This window comes from Haliotis asinina, chromosome 5 (genome assembly GCF_037392515.1).
Source record: "Haliotis asinina isolate JCU_RB_2024 chromosome 5, JCU_Hal_asi_v2, whole genome shotgun sequence".
Taxonomy (NCBI): domain Eukaryota; kingdom Metazoa; phylum Mollusca; class Gastropoda; order Lepetellida; family Haliotidae; genus Haliotis; species Haliotis asinina.
In genome coordinates, this window is record NC_090284.1 from 2,172,833 (window position 1) to 2,191,095 (window position 18,263).

Here is an 18,263-nt window from a genome sequence, read left to right on the forward strand (position 1 = left end):
AGTGAGGGGATATGGAAGAGCTGTGATGGCCGAGTGGTTAAGGCGTTGGACCCGAAATCCAATGGGATGTAGCCGCGGACGTTCGAATCCTGTTCACAGCGTCTTACGTTTAGTTTTGCTATTTAACTAAAGCTGACTTTCTACAAGATAGTTCCTTTACTAGTGAGGGGATATGGGAGAGCTGTGATGGCCGAGTGGTTAAGGCGTTGGACTTGAAATCCAATGGGTTATTCCCGCGCAGGTTCGAATCCTGTTCACAGCGTATCTTTTTGCATGTTGTGTGATTAACGTCTTTCTTTTGGCATCTCGTTTGAAAGGCCACTGGTGAATACTGTTGGATGACACACAATATGACAAATGACTGGCCCGAGTAGAAAGTAGACAGCTGAACTATAGAGTGGGAGAAAGAAAATGAAAGAAATCGTAGACAAAATTTAGAAAGTCAGATGAAATGTTTGTTATTTTATTTCCTTAACATTGTGTGCTGTGTATGGACGAGTGTGTCGAGGATAGAATTTGTTATTGTGCATTTGGAATAGTATTGACATGTCATTTTGAGCTGGTGAAACCCTCCCAAAGAGTTGCTTGATTCTGTTTGACTTGACTGTCGTGAGTGCTGTGATGGCCGAGTGGTTAAGGCGTTTGACCCGAAATCCAATGGGATGTAACCGCGGACGTTCGAATACTGTTCACAGCGTCTTACGTTTAGTTTTGCTGTTTAACTAAAGCTGACTTTCTACAAGATAGTTCCTTTACTAGTGAGGGGATATGGGAGAGCTGTGATGGCCGAGTGGTTAAGGCGTTGGACTTGAAATCCAATGGGTTATTCCCGCACAGGTTCGAATCCTGTTCACAGCGTATCTTTTTGCATGTTGTGTGATTAACGTCTTTCTTTTGGCATCTCGTTTGAAAGGCCACTGGTGAATACTGTTGGATGACAAAAAATATGACAAAAGACTGGCCCGAGTAGAAAGTAGACATCTGAACTGTAGAGTGGGAGAAAGAAAATGAAAGAAATCGTAGACAAAATTTAGAAAGTCAGATGAAATGTTTGTTATTTTATTTCCTAAACATTGTGTGCTGTGTATGGACGAGTGTGTCGAGGATAGAATTTGCTATTGTGCATTTGGAATAGTATTGACGTGTCATTTTGAGCTGGTGAAACCCTCCCAAGGAGTTGCTTGATTCTGTTTGACTTGACTGCCGTGAGTGCTGTGATGGCCGATTGGTTGAGGCGTTGGACTCGAAATCCAATGGGATATTCCCGCGCAGGTTCGAATCCTGTTCACAGCGTCTTACTTTTAGTTTTGCTATTTAACTAAAGCTGACTTTCTACAAGATAGTTCCTTTACTAGTGAGGGGATATGGGAGAGCTGTGATGGCCGAGTGGTTAAGGCGTTGGACTTGAAATCCAATGGGTTATTCCCGCGCAGGTTCGAATCCTGTTCACAGCGTATATTTTTGCATGTTGTGTGATTAACGTCTTTCTTTTGGCATCTCGTTTGAAAGGCCACTGGTGAATACTGTTGGATGACACAAAATATGACAAAAGCCTGGCCCGAGTAGAAAGTAGACAGCTAAACTGTAGAGTGGGAGAAAGAAAATGAAAGAAATCGTAGACAAAATTTAGAAAGTCAGATGAAATGTTTGTTAGTTTATTTCCTAAACATTGTGTGCTGTGTATGGACGAGTGTGTCGAACATAGGATTTGTTATTGTGCATTTGGAATAGTATTGATGTGTCATTTTGAGCTGGTGAAACCCTCCCAAGAAGTTGCTTGAGTCTGTTTGACTTGACTGCCGTGACTGCTGTGATGGCCGAGTGGTTGAGGCGTTGGACTCGAAATCCCATGGGATATTCCCGCGCAGGTTCGAATCCTGTTCACAGCGTCTTACGTTTAGTTTTGCTATTTAACTAAAGCTGACTTTCTACAAGAAAGTTCCTTTACTAGTGAGGGGATATGGGAGAGCTGTGATGGCCGAGTGGTTAAGGCGTTGGACTTGAACTCCAATGGGTTATTCCCGCGCAGGTTCGAATCCTGTTCACAGCGTATCTTTTTGCATGTTGTGTGATTAACGTCTTTCTTTTGGCATCTCGTTTGAAAGGCCACTGGTGAATACTGTTGGATGACACAAAATATGACAGAAGACTGGCCCGAGTAGAAAGTAGACAGCTCAACTGTAGAGTGGGAGAAAGAAAATGAAAGAAATCGTAGACAAAATTTAGAAAGTCAGATGAAATGTTTGTTAGTTTATTTCCTAAACATTGTGTGCTGTGTATGGACGAGTGTGTCGAGGATAGAATTTGTTATTGTGCATTTGGAATAGTATTGACGTGTCATTTTGAGCTGGTGAAACCCTCCCAAGAAGTTGCTTGAGTCTGTTTGACTTGACTGCCGTGAGTGCTGTGATGGCCGAGTGGTTAAGGCGTTGGACTCGAAATCCAATGGGATATTGCTGCGCACGTTCGAATCCTGTTCACAGCGTCTTACTTTTAGTTTTGCTATTTAACTAAAGCTGACTTTCTACAAGATAGTTCCTTTACTAGTGAGGGGATATGGGAGAGCTGTGATGGCCGAGTGGTTAAGGCGTTGGACTTGAAATCCAATGGGTTATTCCCGCGCAGGTTCGAATCCTGTTCACAGCGTATCTTTTTGCATGTTGTGTGATTAACGTCTTTCTTTTGGCATCTCGTTTGAAAGGCCACTGGTGAATACTGTTGGATGACACAAAATATGACAAAAGACTGGCCCGAGTAGAAAGTAGACAGCTGAACTGTAGAGTGGGAGAAAGAAAATGAAAGAAATCGTAGACAAAATTTAGAAAGTCAGATGAAATGTTTGTTATTTTATTTCCTCAACATTGTGTGCTGTGTATGGACAACTGTGTCGAGGATAGAATTTGTTATTGTGCATTTGGAATAGTATTGATGTGTCATTTTGAGCTGGTGAAACCCTCCCAAGAAGTTGCTAGACTCTGTTTGACTTGACTGTCGTGAGTGCTGTGATGGCCGAGTGGTTAAGGCGTTGGACCCGAAATCCAATGGGATGTAACCGCGGACGTTCGAATACTGTTCACAGCGTCTTACGTTTAGTTTTGCTATTTAACTAAAGCTGACTTTCTACAAGATAGTTCCTTTACTAGTGAGGGGATATGGGAGAGCTGTGATGGCCGAGTGGTTAAGGCGTTGGACTTGAAATCCAATGGGTTATTCCCGCGCAGGTTCGAATCCTGTTCACAGCGTATATTTTTGCATGTTGTGTGATTAACGTCTTTCTTTTGGCATCTCGTTTGAAAGGCCACTGGTGAATACTGTTGGATGACACAAAATATGACAAAAGACTGGCCCGAGTAGAAAGTAGACATCTGAACTGTAGAGTGGGAGAAAGAAAATGAAAGAAATCGTAGACAAAATTTAGAAAGTCAGATGAAATGTTTGTTATTTTATTTCCTAAACATTGTGTGCTATGTATGGACGAGTGTGTCGAGGATAGAATTTGTTATTGTGCATTTGGAATAGTATTGACGTGTCATTTTGAGCTGGTGAAACCCTCCCAAGAAGTTGCTTGAGTCTGTTTGACTTGACTGCCGTGAGTGCTGTGATGGCCGAGTGGTTAAGGCGTTGGACTCGAAATCCAATGGGATATTCCTGCGCACGTTCGAATCCTGTTCACAGCGTCTTACTTTTAGTTTTGCTATTTAACTAAAGCTGACTTTCTACAAGATAGTTCCTTTACTAGTGAGGGGATATGGGAGAGCTGTGATGGCCGAGTGGTTAAGGCGTTGGACTTGAAATCCAATGGGTTATTCCCGCGCAGGTTCGAATCCTGTTCACAGCGTATCTTTTTGCATGTTGTGTGATTAACGTCTTTCTTTTGGCATCTCGTTTGAAAGGCCACTGGTGAATACTGTTGGATGACACAAAATATGACAAAAGACTGGCCCGAGTAGAAAGTAGACAGCTGAACTGTAGAGTGGGAGAAAGAAAGTGAAAGAAATCGTAGACAAAATTTAGAAAGTCAGATGAAATCTTTGCTATATTATTTCCTAAACATTGTGTGCTGTGTATGGACAAGTGTGTCGAGGATAGAATTTGTTATTGTGCATTTGGAATAGTATTCATGTGTCATTTTGAGCTGGTGAAACCCTCCCAAGGAGTTGCTAGAGTCTGTTTGACTTGACTGTCGTGAGTGCTGTGATGGCCGAGTGGTTAAGGCGTTTGACCCGAAATCCAATGGGATGTAACCGCGGACGTTCGAATACTGTTCACAGCGTCTTACGTTTAGTTTTGCTATTTAACTAAAGCTGATTTTCTACAAGATAGTTCCTTTACTAGTGAGGGGATATGGGAGAGCTGTGATGGCCGAGTGGTTAAGGCGTTGGACTTGAAATCCAATGGGTTATTCCCGCGCAGGTTCGAATCCTGTTCACAGCGTATATTTTTGCATGTTGTGTGATTAACGTCTTTCTTTTGGCATCTCGTTTGAAAGGCCACTGGTGAATACTGTTGGATGACACAAAATATGACAAAAGACTGGCCCGAGTAGAAAGTAGACATCTGAACTGTAGAGTGGGAGAAAGAAAATGAAAGAAATCGTAGACAAAATTTAGAAAGTCAGAAGAAATGTTTGTTATTTTATTTCCTAAACATTGTGTGCTATGTATGGACGAGTGTGTCGAGGATAGAATTTGTTATTGTGCATTTGGAATAGTATTGACGTGTCATTTTGAGCTGGTGAAACCCTCCCAAGAAGTTGCTTGAGTCTGTTTGACTTGACTGCCGTGAGTGCTGTGATGGCCGAGTGGTTAAGGCGTTGGACTCGAAATCCAATGGGATATTCCTGCGCACGTTCGAATCCTGTTCACAGCGTCTTACTTTTAGTTTTGCTATTTAACTAAAGCTGACTTTCTACAAGATAGTTCCTTTACTAGTGAGGGGATATGGGAGAGCTGTGATGGCCGAGTGGTTAAGGCGTTGGACTTGAAATCCAATGGGTTATTCCCGCGCAGGTTCGAATCCTGTTCACAGCGTATCTTTTTGCATGTTGTGTGATTAACGTCTTTCTTTTGGCATCTCGTTTGAAAGGCCACTGGTGAATACTGTTGGATGACACAAAATATGACAAAAGACTGGCCCGAGTAGAAAGTAGACAGCTCAACTGTAGAGTGGGAGAAAGAAAATGAAAGAAATCGTAGACAAAATTTAGAAAGTCAGATGAAATGTTTGTTAGTTTATTTCCTAAACATTGTGTGCTGTGTATGGACGAGTGTGTCGAGGATAGAATTTGTTATTGTGCATTTGGAATAGTATTGACGTGTCATTTTGAGCTGGTGAAACCCTCCCAAGAAGTTGCTTGAGTCTGTTTGACTTGACTGCCGTGAGTGCTGTGATGGCCGAGTGGTTAAGGCGTTGGACTCGAAATCCAATGGGATATTCCTGCGCACGTTCGAATCCTGTTCACAGCGTCTTACTTTTAGTTTTGCTATTTAACTAAAGCTGACTTTCTACAAGATAGTTCCTTTACTAGTGAGGGGATATGGGAGAGCTGTGATGGCCGAGTGGTTAAGGCGTTGGACTTGAAATCCAATGGGTTATTCCCGCGCAGGTTCGAATCCTGTTCACAGCGTATCTTTTTGCATGTTGTGTGATTAACGTCTTTCTTTTGGCATCTCGTTTGAAAGGCCACTGGTGAATACTGTTGGATGACACAAAATATGACAAAAGACTGGCCCGAGTAGAAAGTAGACAGCTGAACTGTAGAGTGGGAGAAAGAAAGTGAAAGAAATCGTAGACAAAATTTAGAAAGTCAGATGAAATCTTTGCTATATTATTTCCTAAACATTGTGTGCTGTGTATGGACAAGTGTGTCGAGGATAGAATTTGTTATTGTGCATTTGGAATAGTATTCATGTGTCATTTTGAGCTGGTGAAACCCTCCCAAGGAGTTGCTAGAGTCTGTTTGACTTGACTGTCGTGAGTGCTGTGATGGCCGAGTGGTTAAGGCGTTTGACCCGAAATCCAATGGGATGTAACCGCGGACGTTCGAATACTGTTCACAGCGTCTTACGTTTAGTTTTGCTATTTAACTAAAGCTGACTTTCTACAAGATAGTTCCTTTACTAGTGAGGGGATATGGGAGAGCTGTGATGGCCGAGTGGTTAAGGCGTTGGACTTGAAATCCAATGGGTTATTCCCGCGCAGGTTCGAATCCTGTTCACAGCGTATCTTTTTGCATGTTGTGTGATTAACGTCTTTCTTTTGGCATCTCGTTTGAAAGGCCACTAGTGAATACTGTTGGATGACACAAAATATGACAAAAGACTGGCCCGAGTAGAAAGTAGACATCTGAACTGTAGAGTGGGAGAAAGAAAATGAAAGAAATCGTAGACAAAATTTAGAAAGTCAGATGAAATGTTTGTTATTTTATTTCCTAAACATTGTGTGCTGTGTATGGACGAGTGTGTCGAGGATAGAATTTGTTATTGTGCATTTGGAATAGTATTGACGTGTCATTTTGAGCTGGTGAAACCCTCCCAAGGAGTTGCTTGATTCTGTTTGACTTGACTGCCGTGAGTGCTGTGATGGCCGAGTGGTTAAGGCGTTGGACTCGAAATCCAATGGGATATTCCCGCGCAGGTTCGAATCCTGTTCACAGCGTCTTACTTTTAGTTTTGCTATTTAACTAAAGCTGACTTTCTACAAGATAGTTCCTTTACTAGTGAGGGGATATGGGAGAGCTGTGATGGCCGAGTGGTTAAGGCGTTGGACTTGAAATCCAATGGGTTATTCCCGCGCAGGTTCGAATCCTGTTCACAGCGTATATTTTTGCATGTTGTGTGATTAACGTCTTTCTTTTGGCATCTCGTTTGAAAGGCCACTGGTGAATACTGTTGGATGACACAAAATATGACAAAAGACTGGCCCGAGTAGAAAGTAGACAGCTAAACTGTAGAGTGGGAGAAAGAAAATGAAAGAAATCGTAGACAAAATTTAGAAAGTCAGATGAAATGTTTGTTATTTTATTTCCTCAACATTGTGTGCTGTGTATGGACGAGTGTGTCGAACATAGGATTTGTTATTGTGCATTTGGAATAGTATTGATGTGTCATTTTGAGCTGGTGAAACCCTCCCAAGAAGTTGCTTGAGTCTGTTTGACTTGACTGCCGTGAGTGCTGTGATGGCCGAGTGGTTAAGGCGTTGGACTCGAAATCCAATGGGATGTTCCCGCACAGGTTCGAATCCTGTTCACAGCGTCTTACTTTTAGTTTTGCTATTTAACTAAAGCTGACTTTCTACAAGATAGTTCCTTTACTAGTGAGGGGATATGGGAGAGCTGTGATGGCCGAGTGGTTAAGGCGTTGGACTTGAAATCCAATGGGTTATTCCCGCGCAGGTTCGAATCCTGTTCACAGCGTATATTTTTGCATGTTGTGTGATTAACGTCTTTCTTTTGGCATCTCGTTTGAAAGGCCACTGGTGAATACTGTTGGATGACACAAAATATGACAAAAGACTGGCCCGAGTAGAAAGTAGACAGCTCAACTGTAGAGTGGGAGAAAGAAAATGAAAGAAATCGTAGACAAAATTTAGAAAGTCAGATGAAATGTTTGTTAGTTTATTTCCTAAACATTGTGTGCTGTGTATGGACGAGTGTGTCGAGGATAGAATTTGTTATTGTGCATTTGGAATAGTATTGACGTGTCATTTTGAGCTGGTGAAACCCTCCCAAGAAGTTGCTTGAGTCTGTTTGACTTGACTGCCGTGAGTGCTGTGATGGCCGAGTGATTAAGGCGTTGGACTCGAAATCCAATGGGATATTCCTGCGCACGTTCGAATCCTGTTCACAGTGTCTTACTTTTAGTTTTGCTATTTAACTAAAGCTGACTTTCTACAAGATAGTTCCTTTACTAGTGAGGGGATATGGGAGAGCTGTGATGGCCGAGTGGTTAAGGCGTTGGACTTGAAATCCAATGGGTTATTCCCGCGCAGGTTCGAATCCTGTTCACAGCGTATCTTTTTGCATGTTGTGTGATTAACGTCTTTCTTTTGGCATCTCGTTTGAAAGGCCACTGGTGAATACTGTTGGATGACACAAAATATGACAAAAGACTGGCCCGAGTAGAAAGTAGACAGCTCAACTGTAGAGTGGGAGAAAGAAAATAAAAGAAATCGTAGACAAAATTTAGAAAGTCAGATGAAATGTTTGTTATTTTATTTCCTCAACATTGTGTGCTGTGTATGGACAAGTGTGTCGAGGATAGAATTTGTTATTGTGCATTTGGAATAGTATTGATGTGTCATTTTGAGCTGGTGAAACCCTCCCAAGAAGTTGCTAGACTCTGTTTGACTTGACTGTCGTGAGTGCTGTGATGGCCGAGTGGTTAAGGCGTTTGACCCGAAATCCAATGGGATGTAACCGCGGACGTTCGAATCCTGTTCACAGCGTCTTACGTTTAGTTTTGCTATTTAACTAAAGCTGATTTTCTACAAGATAGTTCCTTTACTAGTGAGGGGATATGGGAGAGCTGTGATGGCCGAGTGGTTAAGGCGTTGGACTTGAAATCCAATGGGTTATTCCCGCGCAGGTTCGAATCCTGTTCACAGCGTATATTTTTGCATGTTGTGTGATTAACGTCTTTCTTTTAGCATCTCGTTTGAAAGGCCACTAGTGAATACTGTTGGATGACACAAAATATGACAAAAGACTGGCCCGAGTAGAAAGTAGACATCTGAACTGTAGAGTGGGAGAAAGAAAATGAAAGAAATCGTAGACAAAATTTAGAAAGTCAGATGAAATGTTTGTTATTTTATTTCCTAAACATTGTGTGCTATGTATGGACGAGTGTGTCGAGGATAGAATTTGTTATTGTGCATTTGGAATAGTATTGACGTGTCATTTTGAGCTGGTGAAACCCTCCCAAGAAGTTGCTTGAGTCTGTTTGACTTGACTGCCGTGAGTGCTGTGATGGCCGAGTGGTTAAGGCGTTGGACTCGAAATCCAATGGGATATTCCCGCGCAGGTTCGAATCCTGTTCACAGCGTCTTACTTTTAGTTTTGCTATTTAACTAAAGCTGACTTTCTACAAGATAGTTCCTTTACTAGTGAGGGGATATGGGAGAGCTGTGATGGCCGAGTGGTTAAGGCGTTGGACTTGAAATCCAATGGGTTATTCCCGCGCAGGTTCGAATCCTGTTCACAGCGTATCTTTTTGCATGTTGTGTGATTAACGTCTTTCTTTTGGCATCTCGTTTGAAAGGCCACTGGTGAATACTGTTGGATGACACAAAATATGACAAAAGACTGGCCCGAGTAGAAAGTAGACAGCTAAACTGTAGAGTGGGAGAATGAAAATGAAAGAAATCGTAGACAAAATTTAGAAAGTCAGATGAAATGTTTGTTATTTTATTTCCTCAACATTGTGTGCTGTGTATGGACGAGTGTGTCGAACATAGGATTTGTTATTGTGCATTTGGAATAGTGTTGATGTGTCATTTTGAGCTGGTGAAACCCTCCCAAGAAGTTGCTTGAGTCTGTTTGACTTGACTGCCGTGAGTGCTGTGATGGCCGAGTGGTTAAGGCGTTGGACTCGAAATCCCATGGGATGTTCCCGCACAGGTTCGAATCCTGTTCACAGCGTCTTACTTTTAGTTTTGCTATTTAACTAAAGCTGACTTTCTACAAGATAGTTCCTTTACTAGTGAGGGGATATGGGAGAGCTGTGATGGCCGAGTGGTTAAGGCGTTGGACTTGAAATCCAATGGGTTATTCCCGCGCAGGTTCGAATCCTGTTCACAGCGTATCTTTTTGCATGTTGTGTGATTAACGTCTTTCTTTTGGCATCTCGTTTGAAAGGCCACTGGTGAATACTGTTGGATGACACAAAATATGACAAAAGACTGGCCCGAGTAGAAAGTAGACAGCTCAACTGTAGAGTGGGAGAAAGAAAATGAAAGAAATCGTAGACAAAATTTAGAAAGTCAGATGAAATGTTTGTTATTTTATTTCCTCAACATTGTGTGCTGTGTATGGACAAGTGTGTCGAGGATAGAATTTGTTATTGTGCATTTGGAATAGTATTGATGTGTCATTTTGAGCTGGTGAAACCCTCCCAAGAAGTTGCTAGACTCTGTTTGACTTGACTGTCGTGAGTGCTGTGATGGCCGAGTGGTTAAGGCGTTGGACCCGAAATCCAATGGGATGTAACCGGGGACGTTCGAATACTGTTCACAGCGTCTTACGTTTAGTTTTGCTATTTAACTAAAGCTGATTTTCTACAAGATAGTTCCTTTACTAGTGAGGGGATATGGGAGAGCTGTGATGGCCGAGTGGTTAAGGCGTTGGACTTGAAATCCAATGGGTTATTCCCGCGCAGGTTCGAATCCTGTTCACAGCGTATATTTTTGCATGTTGTGTGATTAACGTCTTTCTTTTAGCATCTCGTTTGAAAGGCCACTAGTGAATACTGTTGGATGACACAAAATATGACAAAAGACTGGCCCGAGTAGAAAGTAGACATCTGAACTGTAGAGTGGGAGAAAGAAAATGAAAGAAATCGTAGACAAAATTTAGAAAGTCAGATGAAATGTTTGTTATTTTATTTCCTAAACATTGTGTGCTATGTATGGACGAGTGTGTCGAGGATAGAATTTGTTATTGTGCATTTGGAATAGTATTGACGTGTCATTTTGAGCTGGTGAAACCCTCCCAAGAAGTTGCTTGAGTCTGTTTGACTTGACTGCCGTGAGTGCTGTGATGGCCGAGTGGTTAAGGCGTTGGACTCGAAATCCAATGGGATGTTCCTGCCCACGTTCGAATACTGTTCACAGCGTCTTACTTTTAGTTTTGCTATTTAACTAAAGCTGACTTTCTACAAGATAGTTCCTTTACTAGTGAGGGGATATGGGAGAGCTGTGATGGCCGAGTGGTTAAGGCGTTGGACTTGAAATCCAATGGGTTATTCCCGCGCAGGTTCGAATCCTGTTCACAGCGTATCTTTTTGCATGTTGTGTGATTAACGTCTTTCTTTTGGCATCTCGTTTGAAAGGCCACTGGTGAATACTGTTGGATGACACAAAATATGACAAAAGACTGGCCCGAGTAGAAAGTAGACAGCTGAACTGTAGAGTGGGAGAAAGAAAGTGAAAGAAATCGTAGACAAAATTTAGAAAGTCAGATGAAATGTTTGCTATATTATTTCCTAAACATTGTGTGCTGTGTATGGACAAGTGTGTCGAGGATAGAATTTGTTATTGTGCATTTGGAATAGTATTCATGTGTCATTTTGAGCTGGTGAAACCCTCCCAAGGAGTTGCTAGAGTCTGTTTGACTTGACTGTCGTGAGTGCTGTGATGGCCGAGTGGTTAAGGCGTTTGACCCAAAATCCAATGGGATGTAACCGCGGACGTTCGAATACTGTTCACAGCGTCTTACGTTTAGTTTTGCTATTTAACTAAAGCTGACTTTCTACAAGATAGTTCCTTTACTAGTGAGGGGATATGGGAGAGCTGTGATGGCCGAGTGGTTAAGGCGTTGGACTTGAAATCCAATGGGTTATTCCCGCGCAGGTTCGAATCCTGTTCACAGCGTATCTTTTTGCATGTTGTGTGATTAACGTCTTTCTTTTGGCATCTCGTTTGAAAGGCCACTAGTGAATACTGTTGGATGACACAAAATATGACAAAAGACTGGCCCGAGTAGAAAGTAGACATCTGAACTGTAGAGTGGGAGAAAGAAAATGAAAGAAATCGTAGACAAAATTTAGAAAGTCAGATGAAATGTTTGTTATTTTATTTCCTAAACATTGTGTGCTGTGTATGGACGAGTGTGTCGAGGATAGAATTTGTTAATGTGCATTTGGAATAGTATTGACGTGTCATTTTGAGCTGGTGAAACCCTCCCAGGGAGTTGCTTGATTCTGTTTGACTTGACTGCCGTGAGTGCTGTGATGGCCGAGTGGTTAAGGCGTTGGACTCGAAATCCAATGGGATATTCCCGCGCAGGTTCGAATCCTGTTCACAGCGTCTTACTTTTAGTTTTGCTATTTAACTAAAGCTGACTTTCTACAAGATAGTTCCTTTACTAGTGAGGGGATATGGGAGAGCTGTGATGGCCGAGTGGTTAAGGCGTTGGACTTGAAATCCAATGGGTTATTCCCGCGCAGGTTCGAATCCTGTTCACAGCGTATATTTTTGCATGTTGTGTGATTAACGTCTTTCTTTTGGCATCTCGTTTGAAAGGCCACTGGTGAATACTGTTGGATGACACAAAATATGACAAAAGACTGGCCCGAGTAGAAAGTAGACAGCTAAACTGTAGAGTGGGAGAAAGAAAATGAAAGAAATCGTAGACAAAATTTAGAAAGTCAGAAGAAATGTTTGTTATTTTATTTCCTCAACATTGTGTGCTGTGTATGGACGAGTGTGTCGAACATAGGATTTGTTATTGTGCATTTGGAATAGTATTGATATGTCATTTTGAGCTGGTGAAACCCTCCCAAGAAGTTGCTTGAGTCTGTTTGACTTGACTGCCGTGAGTGCTGTGATGGCCGAGTGGTTAAGGCGTTGGACTCGAAATCCCATGGGATGTTCCCGCACAGGTTCGAATCCTGTTCACAGCGTCTTACTTTTAGTTTTGCTATTTAACTAAAGCTGACTTTCTACAAGATAGTTCCTTTACTAGTGAGGGGATATGGGAGAGCTGTGATGGCCGAGTGGTTAAGGCGTTGGACTTGAAATCCAATGGGTTATTCCCGCGCAGGTTCGAATCCTGTTCACAGCGTATCTTTTTGCATGTTGTGTGATTAACGTCTTTCTTTTGGCATCTCGTTTGAAAGGCCACTGGTGAATACTGTTGGATGACACAAAATATGACAAAAGACTGGCCCGAGTAGAAAGTAGACAGCTCAACTGTAGAGTGGGAGAAAGAAAATGAAAGAAATCGTAGACAAAATTTAGAAAGTCAGATGAAATGTTTGTTATTTTATTTCCTAAACATTGTGTGCTGTGTATGGACGAGTGTGTCGAGGATAGAATTTGTTATTGTGCATTTGGAATAGTATTGATGTGTCATTTTGAGCTGGTGAAACCCTCCCAAAAAGTTGCTTGAATTTGTTTGACTTGACTGCCGTGAGTGCTGTGATGGCCGAGTGGTTAAGGCGTTGGACTCGAAATCCAATGGTATATAACAGCGCAGGTTCAAATCCTGTTCACAGCGTCTTACTTTTAGTTTTGCTATTTAACTAAAGCTGACTTTCTACAAGATAGTTCCTTTACTAGTGAGGGGATATGGGAGAGCTGTGATGGCCGAGTGGTTAAGGCGTTGGACTTGAAATCCAATGGGTTATTCCCGCGCAGGTTCGAATCCTGTTCACAGCGTATCTTTTTGCATGTTGTGTGATTAACGTCTTTCTTTTGGCATCTCGTTTGAAAGGCCACTGGTGAATACTGTTGGATGACACAAAATATGACAAAAGACTGGCCCGAGTAGAAAGTAGACAGCTCAACTGTAGAGTGGGAGAAAGAAAATGTAAGAAATCGTAGACAAAATTTAGAAAGTCAGAAGAAATGTTTGTTATTTTATTTCCTAAACATTGTGTGCTGTGTATGGACGAGTGTGTCGAGGATAGAATTTGTTATTGTGCATTTGGAATAGTATTGACGTGTCATTTTTAGCTGGTGAAACCCTCCCAAAAAGTTGCTTGAGACTGTTTGACTTGACTGCCGTGAGTGCTGTGATGGCCGAGTGGTTAAGGCGTTGGACTCGAAATCCCATGGGATATTCCCGCGCAAGTTCCAATCCTGTTCACAGCGTCTTACTTTTAGTTTTGCTATTTAACTAAAGCTGACTTTCTACAAGATAGTTCCTTTACTAGTGAGGGGATATGGGAGAGCTGTGATGGCCGAGTGGTTAAGGCGTTGGACTTGAAATCCAATGGGTTATTCCCGCGCAGGTTCGAATCCTGTTCACAGCGTATATTTTTGCATGTTGTGTGATTAACGTCTTTCTTTTGGCATCTCGTTTGAAAGGCCACTGGTGAATACTGTTGGATGACACAAAATATGACAAAAGACTGGCCCGAGTAGAAAGTAGACAGCTCAACTGTAGAGTGGGAGAAAGAAAATGAAAGAAATCGTAGACAAAATTTAGAAAGTCAGATGAAATGTTTGTTATTTTATTTCCTAAACATTGTGTGCTGTGTATGGACGAGTGTGTCGAGGATAGAATTTGTTATTGTGCATTTGGAATAGTATTGATGTGTCATTTTGAGCTGGTGAAACCCTCCCAAAAAGTTGCTTGAATTTGTTTGACTTGACTGCCGTGAGTGCTGTGATGGCCGAGTGGTTAAGGCGTTGGACTCGAAATCCAATGGTATATAACAGCGCAGGTTCAAATCCTGTTCACAGCGTCTTACTTTTAGTTTTGCTATTTAACTAAAGCTGACTTTCTACAAGATAGTTCCTTTACTAGTGAGGGGATATGGGAGAGCTGTGATGGCCGAGTGGTTAAGGCGTTGGACTTGAAATCCAATGGGTTATTCCCGCGCAGGTTCGAATCCTGTTCACAGCGTATCTTTTTGCATGTTGTGTGATTAACGTCTTTCTTTTGGCATCTCGTTTGAAAGGCCACTGGTGAATACTGTTGGATGACACAAAATATGACAAAAGACTGGCCCGAGTAGAAAGTAGACAGCTCAACTGTAGAGTGGGAGAAAGAAAATGAAAGAAATCGTAGACAAAATTTAGAAAGTCAGATGAAATGTTTGTTATTTTATTTCCTAAACATTGTGTGCTGTGTATGGACGAGTGTGTCGAGGATAGAATTTGTTATTGTGCATTTGGAATAGTATTGACGTGTCATTTTGAGCTGGTGAAACCCTCCCAAAAAGTTGCTTGAGTCTGTTTGACTTGACTGCCGTGAGTGCTGTGATGGCCGAGTGGTTAAGGCGTTGGACTCGAAATCCCATGGGATATTCCCGCGCAGGTTCGAATCCTGTTCACAGCGTCTTACTTTTAGTTTTGCTATTTAACTAAAGCTGACTTTCTACAAGATAGTTCCTTTACTAGTGAGGGGATATGGGAGAGCTGTGATGGCCGAGTGGTTAAGGCGTTGGACTTGAAATCCAATGGGTTATTCCCGCGCAGGTTCGAATCCTGTTCACAGCGTATCTTTTTGCATGTTGTGTGATTAACGTCTTTCTTTTGGCATCTCGTTTGAAAGGCCACTGGTGAATACTGTTGGATGACACAAAATATGACAAAAGACTGGCCCGAGTAGAAAGTAGATATCTGAACTGTAGAGTGGGAGAAAGAAAATGAAAGAAATCGTAGACAAAATTTAGAAAGTCAGATGAAATGTTTGTTATTTTATTTCCTAAACATTGTGTGCTGTGTATGGACGAGTGTGTCGAGGATAGAATTTGTTATTGTGCATTTGGAATAGTATTGACGTGTCATTTTGAGCTGGTGAAACCCTCCCAAAAAGTTGCTTGAGTCTGTTTGACTTGACTGCCGTGAGTGCTGTGATGGCCGAGTGGTTAAGGCGTTGGACTCGAAATCCCATGGGATATTCCCGCGCAGGTTCGAATCCTGTTCACAGCGTCTTACTTTTAGTTTTGCTATTTAACTAAAGCTGACTTTCTACAAGATAGTTCCTTTACTAGTGAGGGGATATGGGAGAGCTGTGATGGCCGAGTGGTTAAGGCGTTGGACTTGAAATCCAATGGGTTATTCCCGCGCAGGTTCGAATCCTGTTCACAGCGTATCTTTTTGCATGTTGTGTGATTAACGTCTTTCTTTTGGCATCTCGTTTGAAAGGCCACTGGTGAATACTGTTGGATGACACAAAATATGACAAAAGACTGGCCCGAGTAGAAAGTAGACAGCTCAACTGTAGAGTGGGAGAAAGAAAATGAAAGAAATCGTAGACAAAATTTAGAAAGTCAGATGAAATGTTTGTTATTTTATTTCCTAAACATTGTGTGCTGTGTATGGACGAGTGTGTCGAACATAGGATTTGTTATTGTGCATTTGGAATAGTATTGATGTGTCATTTTGAGCTGGTGAAACCCTCCCAAAAAGTTGCTTGAATTTGTTTGACTTGACTGCCGTGAGTGCTGTGATGGCCGAGTGGTTAAGGCGTTGGACTCGAAATCCAATGGTATATAACAGCGCAGGTTCAAATCCTGTTCACAGCGTCTTACTTTTAGTTTTGCTATTTAACTAAAGCTGACTTTCTACAAGATAGTTCCTTTACTAGTGAGGGGATATGGGAGAGCTGTGATGGCCGAGTGGTTAAGGCGTTGGACTTGAAATCCAATGGGTTATTCCCGCGCAGGTTCGAATCCTGTTCACAGCGTATCTTTTTGCATGTTGTGTGATTAACGTCTTTCTTTTGGCATCTCGTTTGAAAGGCCACTAGTGAATACTGTTGGATGACACAAAATATGACAAAAGACTGGCCCGAGTAGAAAGTAGACAGCTCAACTGTAGAGTGGGAGAAAGAAAATGAAAGAAATCGTAGACAAAATTTAGAAAGTCAGATGAAATGTTTGTTATTTTATTTCCTAAACATTGTGTGCTGTGTATGGACGAGTGTGTCGAGGATAGAATTTGTTATTGTGCATTTGGAATAGTATTGACGTGTCATTTTGAGCTGGTGAAACCCTCCCAAAAAGTTGCTTGAGTCTGTTTGACTTGACTGCCGTGAGTGCTGTGATGGCCGAGTGGTTAAGGCGTTGGACTCGAAATCCCATGGGATATTCCCGCGCAGGTTCGAATCCTGTTCACAGCGTCTTACTTTTAGTTTTGCTATTTAACTAAAGCTGACTTTCTACAAGATAGTTCCTTTACTAGTGAGGGGATATGGGAGAGCTGTGATGGCCGAGTGGTTAAGGCGTTGGACTTGAAATCCAATGGGTTATTCCCGCGCAGGTTCGAATCCTGTTCACAGCGTATCTTTTTGCATGTTGTGTGATTAACGTCTTTCTTTTGGCATCTCGTTTGAAAGGCCACTGGTGAATACTGTTGGATGACACAAAATATGACAAAAGACTGGCCCGAGTAGAAAGTAGACATCTGAACTGTAGAGTGGGAGAAAGAAAATGAAAGAAATCGTAGACAAAATTTAGAAAGTCAGATGAAATGTTTGTTATTTTATTTCCTAAACATTGTGTGCTGTGTATGGACGAGTGTGTCGAGGATAGAATTTGTTATTGTGCATTTGGAATAGTATTGACGTGTCATTTTGAGCTGGTGAAACCCTCCCAAAAAGTTGCTTGAGTCTGTTTGACTTGACTGCCGTGAGTGCTGTGATGGCCGAGTGGTTAAGGCGTTGGACTCGAAATCCCATGGGATATTCCCGCGCAGGTTCGAATCCTGTTCACAGCGTCTTACTTTTAGTTTTGCTATTTAACTAAAGCTGACTTTCTACAAGATAGTTCCTTTACTAGTGAGGGGATATGGGAGAGCTGTGATGGCCGAGTGGTTAAGGCGTTGGACTTGAAATCCAATGGGTTATTCCCGCGCAGGTTCGAATCCTGTTCACAGCGTATCTTTTTGCATGTTGTGTGATTAACGTCTTTCTTTTGGCATCTCGTTTGAAAGGCCACTGGTGAATACTGTTGGATGACACAAAATATGACAAAAGACTGGCCCGAGTAGAAAGTAGACAGCTCAACTGTAGAGTGGGAGAAAGAAAATGAAAGAAATCGTAGACAAAATTTAGAAAGTCAGATGAAATGTTTGTTATTTTATTTCCTAAACATTGTGTGCTGTGTATGGACGAGTGTGTCGAACATAGGATTTGTTATTGTGCATTTGGAATAGTATTGATGTGTCATTTTGAGCTGGTGAAACCCTCCCAAGAAGTTGCTTGAGTCTGTTTGACTTGACTGCCGTGAGTGCTGTGATGGCCGAGTGGTTGAGGCGTTGGACTCGAAATCCCATGGGATATTCCCGCGCAGGTTCGAATCCTGTTCACAGCGTCTTACTTTTAGTTTTGCTATTTAACTAAAGCTGACTTTCTACAAGATAGTTCCTTTACTAGTGAGGGGATATGGGAGAGCTGTGATGGCCGAGTGGTTAAGGCGTTGGACTTGAAATCCAATGGGTTATTCCCGCGCAGGTTCGAATCCTGTTCAAAGCGTATCTTTTTGCATGTTGTGTGATTAACGTCTTTCTTTTGGCATCTCGTTTGAAAGGCCACTGGTGAATACTGTTGGATGACACAAAATATGACAAAAGACTGGCCCGAGTAGAAAGTAGAC

General features: G+C 42.0%; 33 non-coding genes across 33 annotated transcripts; all 33 read left to right on the plus strand.

The window, feature by feature from the left end:
- The first annotated feature begins 180 nt into the window (after positions 1-180).
- Positions 181-262, plus strand: Trnas-uga (transfer RNA serine (anticodon UGA)). The gene has a single exon. It is a non-coding gene; the product is annotated as a tRNA-Ser (tRNA).
- A 514-nt stretch (positions 263-776) lies between these two features.
- Trnas-uga (transfer RNA serine (anticodon UGA)) lies at positions 777-858 on the plus strand. Its single transcript has one exon. It is a non-coding gene; the product is annotated as a tRNA-Ser (tRNA).
- A 514-nt stretch (positions 859-1,372) lies between these two features.
- On the plus strand, positions 1,373-1,454 carry Trnas-uga (transfer RNA serine (anticodon UGA)). The gene has a single exon. It is a non-coding gene; the product is annotated as a tRNA-Ser (tRNA).
- A 1,110-nt stretch (positions 1,455-2,564) lies between these two features.
- On the plus strand, positions 2,565-2,646 carry Trnas-uga (transfer RNA serine (anticodon UGA)). The gene has a single exon. It is a non-coding gene; the product is annotated as a tRNA-Ser (tRNA).
- A 514-nt stretch (positions 2,647-3,160) lies between these two features.
- On the plus strand, positions 3,161-3,242 carry Trnas-uga (transfer RNA serine (anticodon UGA)). Its single transcript has one exon. It is a non-coding gene; the product is annotated as a tRNA-Ser (tRNA).
- Positions 3,243-3,756: 514 nt separating this feature from the next.
- Trnas-uga (transfer RNA serine (anticodon UGA)) lies at positions 3,757-3,838 on the plus strand. Its single transcript has one exon. It is a non-coding gene; the product is annotated as a tRNA-Ser (tRNA).
- Positions 3,839-4,352: 514 nt separating this feature from the next.
- Positions 4,353-4,434, plus strand: Trnas-uga (transfer RNA serine (anticodon UGA)). Its single transcript has one exon. It is a non-coding gene; the product is annotated as a tRNA-Ser (tRNA).
- Positions 4,435-4,948: 514 nt separating this feature from the next.
- Positions 4,949-5,030, plus strand: Trnas-uga (transfer RNA serine (anticodon UGA)). The gene has a single exon. It is a non-coding gene; the product is annotated as a tRNA-Ser (tRNA).
- A 514-nt stretch (positions 5,031-5,544) lies between these two features.
- Positions 5,545-5,626, plus strand: Trnas-uga (transfer RNA serine (anticodon UGA)). The gene has a single exon. It is a non-coding gene; the product is annotated as a tRNA-Ser (tRNA).
- Positions 5,627-6,140: 514 nt separating this feature from the next.
- Trnas-uga (transfer RNA serine (anticodon UGA)) lies at positions 6,141-6,222 on the plus strand. The gene has a single exon. It is a non-coding gene; the product is annotated as a tRNA-Ser (tRNA).
- Positions 6,223-6,575: 353 nt separating this feature from the next.
- On the plus strand, positions 6,576-6,657 carry Trnas-cga (transfer RNA serine (anticodon CGA)). The gene has a single exon. It is a non-coding gene; the product is annotated as a tRNA-Ser (tRNA).
- Positions 6,658-6,736: 79 nt separating this feature from the next.
- On the plus strand, positions 6,737-6,818 carry Trnas-uga (transfer RNA serine (anticodon UGA)). Its single transcript has one exon. It is a non-coding gene; the product is annotated as a tRNA-Ser (tRNA).
- Positions 6,819-7,171: 353 nt separating this feature from the next.
- On the plus strand, positions 7,172-7,253 carry Trnas-cga (transfer RNA serine (anticodon CGA)). Its single transcript has one exon. It is a non-coding gene; the product is annotated as a tRNA-Ser (tRNA).
- Positions 7,254-7,332: 79 nt separating this feature from the next.
- Positions 7,333-7,414, plus strand: Trnas-uga (transfer RNA serine (anticodon UGA)). The gene has a single exon. It is a non-coding gene; the product is annotated as a tRNA-Ser (tRNA).
- Positions 7,415-7,928: 514 nt separating this feature from the next.
- Positions 7,929-8,010, plus strand: Trnas-uga (transfer RNA serine (anticodon UGA)). The gene has a single exon. It is a non-coding gene; the product is annotated as a tRNA-Ser (tRNA).
- A 514-nt stretch (positions 8,011-8,524) lies between these two features.
- Trnas-uga (transfer RNA serine (anticodon UGA)) lies at positions 8,525-8,606 on the plus strand. The gene has a single exon. It is a non-coding gene; the product is annotated as a tRNA-Ser (tRNA).
- Positions 8,607-8,959: 353 nt separating this feature from the next.
- Positions 8,960-9,041, plus strand: Trnas-cga (transfer RNA serine (anticodon CGA)). The gene has a single exon. It is a non-coding gene; the product is annotated as a tRNA-Ser (tRNA).
- A 79-nt stretch (positions 9,042-9,120) lies between these two features.
- Positions 9,121-9,202, plus strand: Trnas-uga (transfer RNA serine (anticodon UGA)). Its single transcript has one exon. It is a non-coding gene; the product is annotated as a tRNA-Ser (tRNA).
- Positions 9,203-9,716: 514 nt separating this feature from the next.
- On the plus strand, positions 9,717-9,798 carry Trnas-uga (transfer RNA serine (anticodon UGA)). Its single transcript has one exon. It is a non-coding gene; the product is annotated as a tRNA-Ser (tRNA).
- A 514-nt stretch (positions 9,799-10,312) lies between these two features.
- On the plus strand, positions 10,313-10,394 carry Trnas-uga (transfer RNA serine (anticodon UGA)). Its single transcript has one exon. It is a non-coding gene; the product is annotated as a tRNA-Ser (tRNA).
- Positions 10,395-10,908: 514 nt separating this feature from the next.
- Trnas-uga (transfer RNA serine (anticodon UGA)) lies at positions 10,909-10,990 on the plus strand. Its single transcript has one exon. It is a non-coding gene; the product is annotated as a tRNA-Ser (tRNA).
- Positions 10,991-11,504: 514 nt separating this feature from the next.
- Positions 11,505-11,586, plus strand: Trnas-uga (transfer RNA serine (anticodon UGA)). The gene has a single exon. It is a non-coding gene; the product is annotated as a tRNA-Ser (tRNA).
- A 353-nt stretch (positions 11,587-11,939) lies between these two features.
- On the plus strand, positions 11,940-12,021 carry Trnas-cga (transfer RNA serine (anticodon CGA)). The gene has a single exon. It is a non-coding gene; the product is annotated as a tRNA-Ser (tRNA).
- Positions 12,022-12,100: 79 nt separating this feature from the next.
- On the plus strand, positions 12,101-12,182 carry Trnas-uga (transfer RNA serine (anticodon UGA)). Its single transcript has one exon. It is a non-coding gene; the product is annotated as a tRNA-Ser (tRNA).
- Positions 12,183-12,696: 514 nt separating this feature from the next.
- On the plus strand, positions 12,697-12,778 carry Trnas-uga (transfer RNA serine (anticodon UGA)). The gene has a single exon. It is a non-coding gene; the product is annotated as a tRNA-Ser (tRNA).
- A 514-nt stretch (positions 12,779-13,292) lies between these two features.
- Trnas-uga (transfer RNA serine (anticodon UGA)) lies at positions 13,293-13,374 on the plus strand. The gene has a single exon. It is a non-coding gene; the product is annotated as a tRNA-Ser (tRNA).
- Positions 13,375-13,888: 514 nt separating this feature from the next.
- On the plus strand, positions 13,889-13,970 carry Trnas-uga (transfer RNA serine (anticodon UGA)). The gene has a single exon. It is a non-coding gene; the product is annotated as a tRNA-Ser (tRNA).
- Positions 13,971-14,484: 514 nt separating this feature from the next.
- Positions 14,485-14,566, plus strand: Trnas-uga (transfer RNA serine (anticodon UGA)). Its single transcript has one exon. It is a non-coding gene; the product is annotated as a tRNA-Ser (tRNA).
- Positions 14,567-15,080: 514 nt separating this feature from the next.
- Positions 15,081-15,162, plus strand: Trnas-uga (transfer RNA serine (anticodon UGA)). Its single transcript has one exon. It is a non-coding gene; the product is annotated as a tRNA-Ser (tRNA).
- Positions 15,163-15,676: 514 nt separating this feature from the next.
- Trnas-uga (transfer RNA serine (anticodon UGA)) lies at positions 15,677-15,758 on the plus strand. Its single transcript has one exon. It is a non-coding gene; the product is annotated as a tRNA-Ser (tRNA).
- A 514-nt stretch (positions 15,759-16,272) lies between these two features.
- Trnas-uga (transfer RNA serine (anticodon UGA)) lies at positions 16,273-16,354 on the plus strand. Its single transcript has one exon. It is a non-coding gene; the product is annotated as a tRNA-Ser (tRNA).
- A 514-nt stretch (positions 16,355-16,868) lies between these two features.
- Trnas-uga (transfer RNA serine (anticodon UGA)) lies at positions 16,869-16,950 on the plus strand. Its single transcript has one exon. It is a non-coding gene; the product is annotated as a tRNA-Ser (tRNA).
- Positions 16,951-17,464: 514 nt separating this feature from the next.
- On the plus strand, positions 17,465-17,546 carry Trnas-uga (transfer RNA serine (anticodon UGA)). The gene has a single exon. It is a non-coding gene; the product is annotated as a tRNA-Ser (tRNA).
- Positions 17,547-18,263: the final 717 nt, after the last annotated feature.